The 6,739-nt window shown below is 47.1% G+C and overlaps 1 protein-coding gene and 1 long non-coding RNA gene across 3 annotated transcripts in view; one reads left to right on the forward strand and one right to left on the reverse strand.

Annotated features, from left to right (window-relative positions):
• Positions 1-243: 243 nt before the first annotated feature.
• Positions 244-5,530, reverse strand: LOC116080732. Its single transcript, XR_004114580.1, has 2 exons — positions 1,574-5,530; positions 244-1,418 (listed from the first exon to the last, which is right to left on the reverse strand). It is a non-coding gene; the product is annotated as an uncharacterized LOC116080732 (long non-coding RNA).
• A 768-nt stretch (positions 5,531-6,298) lies between these two features.
• The window catches only part of Hoxc4 (homeobox C4), a 3,600-nt gene continuing 3,159 nt past the window's right edge, over positions 6,299-6,739 (forward strand). For both annotated transcript variants that reach the window (XM_031357185.1, XM_031357194.1), the window contains exon 1: positions 6,299-6,508. The gene's annotated coding sequence lies outside the window, so the exon portion shown is untranslated. The remainder of the gene's footprint in view (positions 6,509-6,739) is intronic.

Below are 6,739 nucleotides of genomic sequence, written 5' to 3' on the forward strand. Positions count from 1 at the left end.
ATCCTAATAGCCAGGCAGCCGGACTTTTATTTACCCGGCGATGTTACTGTGCAGAAGAGATTTGGGGAGGTGGGGAGGAATTGGGGCGCTGTAGGTCAGGGGTCAGGGAAGAGGTTGTGACCAACCCCAGCTTCGCTGAACTTCCGGACGCGTCCCAACTCCCTCCTCTCCCTGTGGGAAAATTGCACAGTATCATAAAAAAATCTACTAGTGACTCATCAATGAATGAACATGGCGACGGTAGTGGAAGCAGAGGAGTGTTTATTAATTGTAAATAAAGAGATGGACTAGAAGCCCAGCAGTTGGGAGATGAAAGTTTTTCTTTCCGGATGGTAAAGGGGAGCAAGAGGTCAGTCGGCCTTCTCTTCGGAGAGGCTGAGTTCTAGACTCTAGTCCTCCACTTCCACCTTACCCTAACCCACTCTCAAATTTAACATGTCTGCCCTTTCCCCTCCTCGCCTCACCTGCAGCCTTTGAGTGGAGGGGGCCGGACCACAGGGTCCCGGACAGAAGCCACCAGAAAAGGCCGCCGTCTGCTGCTGGGGCGGCCAAGTTGAGGGGCCTCCTGGCAGCGGGTAACAATCCGACCCTATCGCCTGATGCTTGTTGGGGTCCGCAGCCAGGACCTCAGGGCCTGTGGTCCAAAGGACGCCAGGGCTTGTGGAATTGTGGTCAGATGTGCTTCTCAGGGTTGCTAGATAGCCAGTACCGAGTCCAGGTGTTCACCAGGCTGCGAGTCTGAACCCGCGTCCTGCCTCCTTTGGTCTCAGCCCAGGCTTTTTCCGCACTTTCTTGGGGATAAATAGAAACACGAACCAGAGTTCCCAGATCCCAGGTCAGGCGCCAGGGGACAGCTCAAACTAGAAGGCTCGCGCATCATCAAGTGACTCCGAGGCGGGTGGGCAGGATCATATAGTTGCAGTCTCGGCGCGCCCAGGACTGTGTGGCTTGGCCATTTCTTTGGAGTGTAAGGCGAGACGGCCTAGGGACCTCAAAACGCGCCGGCCGCCGGCACATCTCGGGAGAACTCGGGAAAACAAAAATGGAGCCGAAAGATTTAAACATTCAGAGACAGAGGCGTCCCGAAGAAACCCTAGAGAAAATCAATCACGTAATTAGAACGGGGAAGGGTGAGGCTGGGGGGGGGCGGTCCGAGGTTCTGTGGCCTAAGTATTGGGCCTCCCCCCACCCCGAGGTGGCAAGCATGCGGGTGTAACTGGCCTGTCCTCCGGACGCGCGTAGCCGCTGCGGGAAGTTCAGAACTCCTTGCTGTTGTTTCCCGCTGGGCTAGGAAGTGGGAAACCTCCCGGGCCTATCCAGCGGCTGCCACAGCCCATTCATGGGCTTCCCTGTTTTTATGCTGTTAAGACGCCTATTGGCAGTTGAGGCTTCTCCTTGATCCCACTGATAACACGGATCTGCTCAAGCAAGTTTGACAGAAAACCGGGGTAGCACCTAACTCCTCTGGGATTAAGGTAATGTGGGGGAGATAGCACCCCAGTTTCCCCCAGTTTTTAAGGCACTTAGTCATCCCTGTGGCCTTGTTTCACCCAACCCAGGATCCAAGGCATACCTTTTGGATGACTCCGGTGATAGACTGAGGCTTGGAAGGAGGTCACGGGGAGGTTTGGGGCTGAGCAAACTGGGCCCCTTTGAGCAGGGTAAGAGAGGAAAGAATAAGGCGCTGGGAGCTCCGTTCTGTAAAAAGAAGATGCACGGTTATTACTGAGGTTAATAATGGCAGTGATCTGCTGTGGCTGGGTCAAGGACCGCCGAACTGTGCAGTCCCTTATCACAGAGGATCTCAAGGGATGTCAAGGACTCCCCACCTTGGCTGTGGTTGGAAGAAATAAAATGAAGACCTACCCTATCTTACTGTGACCTTTCTTCTCCCACCTCCAGAGCCGTCCAGAAAAGAGGAAATCTTACAGCCTTCATCCCTTCATCTCCCCCCTCTCTCTCCAGTCTTGTCTTTAGGTCTTTCTTAGAGGAGCACCCTTCTTGTGAAGGAGCAGAGTTCTTTGAGCAATTACCTAACCAAGTTCACGGGAGTGCTGTTGTGACCCTAAAGAAGACCCTGCATCCCCTTACCCCTCACGAAATATTCCCCTCTATGCTTAGTCCTTGATTGTCTTCTTGTCTTGGTCTTTGGTGCCTACTCTCTCTTGTGGCTGGAAACTCTGAGGCCAGGAATACACTAGAACACCTTGAAATACCCTGTCAACCCTCAAAAAGAGTTTTCAGTTTCCTCCACGTTGGGTGCCAAGGAGCTCTCTCTAAACTATGGCCAGCCTAATCTCTAGATTTTTTTTCAAGACGTATTTATTCTCCTTTGAAAGTTCTCATAACAAAAAAGTTCAGGTTCCAAACCTCCAACAAAGCAAGCTTCCTCCTAATCTGTAGGTAGGTCAGAGTTTACAACAGTATTCATAAGGTTTGCATCAGAGAGAAAGGGACTCCTCAATGCAAGTCTTAATAGGAGATATAATCCAGCAGCTTTGAATGGGGGGGGTGACCCAAGATGGGATGAACAGGGGGTGGGGGAACCCAACCTCTAACTAACAATTTCTCTAGCATAAAAATGAAGCATCAAATTCGTTAGCCCAGGGCCTTCATTTTTCCTCTTCCACATTATAACTAGTTATTGAACTCGCTGGAAGATCTAAAGGCCATTTGCGAAGAGACAAATTTCAATGGAGTTTCCCCATCAATAACCCCATGGCAGTGACCTATTGGAACAAGTCAAACACCCGAGGTGAAATGCAGGTCACTCTGTCTAACCAATATTAAAATGCGGCCACTTTTTTAAAAGCCACTTTAAACGAGATTTGAGGAAAATTGAATTCCAAGGAAGGCAAGGCGGGGGAGATCTGCAAGAGGACTTTGCCTATGGTCTCTGAACAAACACAAGAAATTCATCTTTAATATTTTAAAGGGAACAAATTAACATTGTGATTTCTTTTTTCCTTCTTTTCTTTTTCTTTTTCTTTCTTTCTTTCTTTCTTTCTTTTTTTGAGACAATAAGCAGTTCCAAGAGGATGAAAAAGGTTGAGTATTTTCTAGTGACACATCCAGGTTATTAAAATCATTTTAGACCAATTCATTATTTTTACTGACAAGAGATTTAAGAAAAAAATCAATTAAGCATTTGCATATTCTTTTGCATACATTAGTCCTGCCTGCTGGCATTAGGAAAGGACAAAAACATACATATACCCATGTACACACAGAGAGATACACAAAGGGAAAAAAAATGGTGCAAGAATCTTGTTTTAGTTTGGGATTTTCAAGTTGCCCGGGGGGAGAAAAAAATCAAAATGAAATGAATTGCCTGATTGCATACCATCTAAAAGTCAATTTATTTGAGGAAAAGGAAAGAAGCATGCTGTAATTTGTAATCCCTAAAACAATACAAAGTACATACATTAAAAAACAACAACCCAAGCCCTGGACTTCAGAGAGTGGGAATGATCTTTATTTTCCTTCTTTTTACCCTCTAAATTCTGAATTGTTTATTTTATATTTTATTTTATTTTTTGCCCCTCAGAAAATCCAGGGACTATAAGGTGGGGTTTTACTACAGCTCAGAATCTGTGGAGCTGCTGGGGTACCTCAGCCTGCATCTTGTTACTGGGGAGGGGAGGAATATGGGTTAGCCAACGGTCAGTATGGTAATCCAGGCACAATAAGGCCTCTCACAACAATGGACACATATTTTTCTTCAGTGGTGTCAGAAGGGAAACGCTTTGTACTGAAACATGTTTCCGAAAGAGAAACCAGATCGAGATTTAGAAAGGAGATGGGGTGTAGGGCAGCATGCAGAGAGCATTTGGATGCTGGCAAGAGGTGGTCAGAAAACATAAGAATAAAACTGGGACCAAAGGAAGTCCAAGGCAGAGCCTTTGGGCTGGTGAGGCAGGAGGCAGGAGGCAGGAAAGGGAAGCACAAAGGAGACCAAAGGATACACTGGGTAGGGCCTCTTTAGTAGCCACTTCCTTACCAGTTAAGCCCTTGATAAGTGCAAGAGTCCTCTACAGGAAAAGGTTTGTAACAATATTCAGGTAAACATGTTATATTGGGTATGTGTAGTGAGGTATTTAACCCATGTGATAGGCAACTTCCTTATCCTAAGCTACAGGAGGCACAAAGAGTTTTTGTTTGTTGTTTGGTTTTATTTTTATTATTATTTTTTATGGTGGATGTAGATGAGAGTGGACATAGTTGGGGGATTTCATAGATTTTACTTTCTGGTTATTCATGCTGAATTAGCTGTGCAAACCTGGAACAGGAACTCCATTTATTAGTGGCTGCATAAAAAGGCATTTACTATTTTAGCAAACATTAATAGCATTTAGGATATGTATTTGTTTCCCATAATAACCAAAGACAAACTTGGCATTCAGTTTGAGGCATCTAAACCTGTGTTTATTAATTTAGACTTGCCCAAAGAGAATTTCCTGGACTTACCTGCAGGAGCTAAGAAATCTAGGAGGTACAGGGGCAGGTATCATCTTGGGTAATGTCTTGGGAAGGTTACCTTAGTAAATTCAAGGTTAGAATTAAAGAAAAGAAGGTTGAGATGGGAGGCAGGGATGGTAGGAATGGGGCTGAGAAAGGGGGAAGCAAGTAGATAGCTCACTTTTGCAGGAGGGGAAGGGAATATTCCCATATGAGGCAGAGTGAGGCAGCTCAGCCAGGTATAGGCCTAGAAAAGAGATGAAGTTGAAGGCTGAATGAGCTCTACTTTCCCTCACTCTTCCTACCCTACCCTACTCTTTGGGACTTTAGAGGGCCATGTGAGACAATTGGGGGCTGTTGCTTAGACCTCTGTAGAATGGGATTCAGCATTAGCTTTCCTTTATCCACTTCCAGCAACTTGTAGTTCACCCCCACCAGTAGCAACTGAGGGTTGGGGAGAGAGAGAGACAGACAGAGAGAAACAGACTGGAGAGACAGAGAGAGACAGCAATGACAGAGACAGAAATGACAGAGACAGAGTGACAGACACACAGAGAGACAGACAAAAGCACACACATACACACACACAGAGAGGAGGAGGAGGAAGACAGACAGAGAGAGAGAGAGAGAGAGAGAGAATAACACTTAAAGTCTTCACACAGCTCCCTGCAACCAACAACCCGTTCCCCTCACTCACAGCCTTTACCTCCTCTTCCAAGCAAGCATACAGCTGGTCCTCATACTCAAGGTTCAGGTCCAAATGAGCAAGGATTCTCCAAAAGCTCTGGGAGTTTGGGAGTCTCCTGTAAGAGATGGTTGACCACCAGGGAATTCCTATTCTCTCACCCAGCTATTGGGGGGCAGGGGGAGGAGCACTGCCTCTTAGGAAGATGCTGTCTAGGACTTTGAAGCACTAAGTCATAGGTGCCAAGCCTCGGTGAGCCCAGGCTGGGGCTGGGGCCCTAAGCATTGAAGCAGGGGAAGCAGCCAGAGGCCCAGGCCCAATCTGCATCTTTGGGCTTTGCTATGGTTCCCTCCCATTATAGCTCTCAAGGTGAACCCTAATTTGGAAGAGAGGACCCTCTCCCACATCCCAAAGGTGGTGAAAAGAATGTTGGGAATCTTCTATTTTCAGTATCTCCCTCATGGAGCCTTTTTTTTTTTCTTTCCCTCTTCCCCCTCCTCATTCCCTTAATTGCAGATGTTCTAATTAAACCCTCAAATAGTTGTTATGCTGTTTTAAAAGGTACTTATTCAAGTGTCAACCAGACTGGGCTGGGAGGAGGCAGCATAGGGCGGCGAATTAAAGGTAGATTGACTAATCACGGCGGCGATCATAATAATAAAATCAGAGGGAAAAAAATCACATTACGACTTTTCGTGGAAAGGAGGGAGCAGGCAGCCAGCGGCCGCCAGCCCTGCGCTGCCGACACAAAGAGTGCGGGCGATTCCGCGAGACTGATTTATGACGTTTTACAGCCCTATAAAAGCTGTAGCGAGGAGGCAAGCGCTCCTACCACCGCTGGCAGATTTAGTCTAATAAATAAAACATAAACAGTTAACTTTATGTGTCACTTTTATTGTTATCAAGTAAAATATAGCCGAGCCCCAGCAAGCTATGATTTTAAACTATAATTGTTATCAAGTACAACAAGGAGACCTGGCTCCCACCCTGGGCTTTCCCCTCTGCAGCGCCCCCCCCCCCAACTCTGAGTTATAGAAGATCAGTTAATTGGAGTCCGATGATGAGGCCACCCCTAGCTGAGGAACCAGCGGCTGGAAAAATAGTTCTTCCTTGTCCCTTCTCTCTTCTCTGACTCTACCACCTCATATGAGGATATTTTGTGTGTGGGTGACAGAGGGAGGGAGCAGGGCAAGAATAGGCCAGAGACCCCTGCCTCCAAAGCTTAGTTACCTCACCTCTTCTTTTTGGAAGGCAGCCTGGAGCTGGCCCTGGGGAATATGTGTTTACATGTAAACACACGTGTCATATGGATACAGTCTCAGACTGGAAACAAGCAGGCTCTGCCCACATAGGCCTCCCTCAAGGGTAAGAGATGGAGGTAAAACGCTCAGGGCCTTGGGTCAGGGCACTGACTCCTGGCAGATGTCTCATCTCTTTTCTGTTTTCTCTCTTCTCTCTTCACACTCTCTCTTCTTCTCCTTCTCCTTCTCCTCCTTCTCCTTCTCCTTCTCCTTCTCCTTCTCCTTCTCCCTCTCCTTCTCCTCCTTCTCCTCCTCCTCCTCCTCCTCCTCCTCCTTCCTCTTCCTCTTCCTCTTC

Source organism: Mastomys coucha, unplaced genomic scaffold, assembly GCF_008632895.1.
Source record: "Mastomys coucha isolate ucsf_1 unplaced genomic scaffold, UCSF_Mcou_1 pScaffold11, whole genome shotgun sequence".
Lineage (NCBI taxonomy): Eukaryota > Metazoa > Chordata > Mammalia > Rodentia > Muridae > Mastomys > Mastomys coucha.